Below are 994 nucleotides of genomic sequence, written 5' to 3'. Positions count from 1 at the left end.
ACGTCTCGGTGGATGCGAGCGAGCAGAGTCCTGTCCTATCGACTCAACTCGAGTATATTTCTCCATGGAATGCCGCCGCCGCCGCCGTCGCCGAATCGTGAACTTTTCTTTCTTTTTTCTTTTCACCTGTGTACGCGACCGACCCGTATACTTGGGGGAGAGTCTCGGATGGCACTCGACGACGGCAAAGTGCGAGCCTCGCATGTGTAAAAGGAGAATCTTAATCCAAGTACCGCGTCCTGTACTTTCTCACCTCCGAACATTCTGCCAAGTAAAAATCCATTTTTTTTCTTTTTTTTTTTTCAATCTCGATATTTGAAAATACAATCACCTGCTTGTACATATGAATATCTATCTCCTCTGCTGTTTATCTTATGCTCTCAGCCTCTACCTTGCTCTTTTCTTCAGATGCTGATTAAAATCGTCGACTTATTTGGAAAAGTTGGATCGAAATTTGAAAATAGCGCACGATTTCGAGCTAAGGTAGTTGGAACATTTTCTTAGTCATTTTTATATTTTACTAGCCTATTGTATTCTGAGTAAATGTTGTCGTAGCATGTTTGTAAATATTTTTTATTTTTTCCTTTTTATTAATCACTGGTTATCGCAATATTCGAAATAATGAAAGAATCGAGGTGCAAAGCAGTTTTTATGATGTCATTAATATACTAATATTGAAAGTGAGAAAGTAAAACAAAAAAAAAAAACAAAAAAAACAAAAAAAAAAAACTGAATGTATTAAAAATTAATGCCAAATATGATCTTTTATTATTTGTGCCCAATGTCGTCTCGGGCTGGTATTTTGCATTAGATGATTATTTAACAATTTAATGATATTGAAAGTACGCAAAAAATTTCATACGACTCCTTTATGGCTAATTAGATCTTTCTTTCTTCTACAACTATTTTTCAACCCTCAACATTCAGAAAATTGTATAATTCAATATAAAAAATTACAAGCGTCATTTTTACTTAATAAATGAATAATTATTTT

This window comes from Ceratosolen solmsi, unplaced genomic scaffold (assembly GCF_000503995.2).
Source record: "Ceratosolen solmsi marchali unplaced genomic scaffold, CerSol_1.0 scaffold6, whole genome shotgun sequence".
In the NCBI taxonomy this organism is placed as follows: Eukaryota; Metazoa; Arthropoda; class Insecta; order Hymenoptera; family Agaonidae; genus Ceratosolen; species Ceratosolen solmsi.
Note: the sequence above shows the minus strand (reverse complement) of the source record.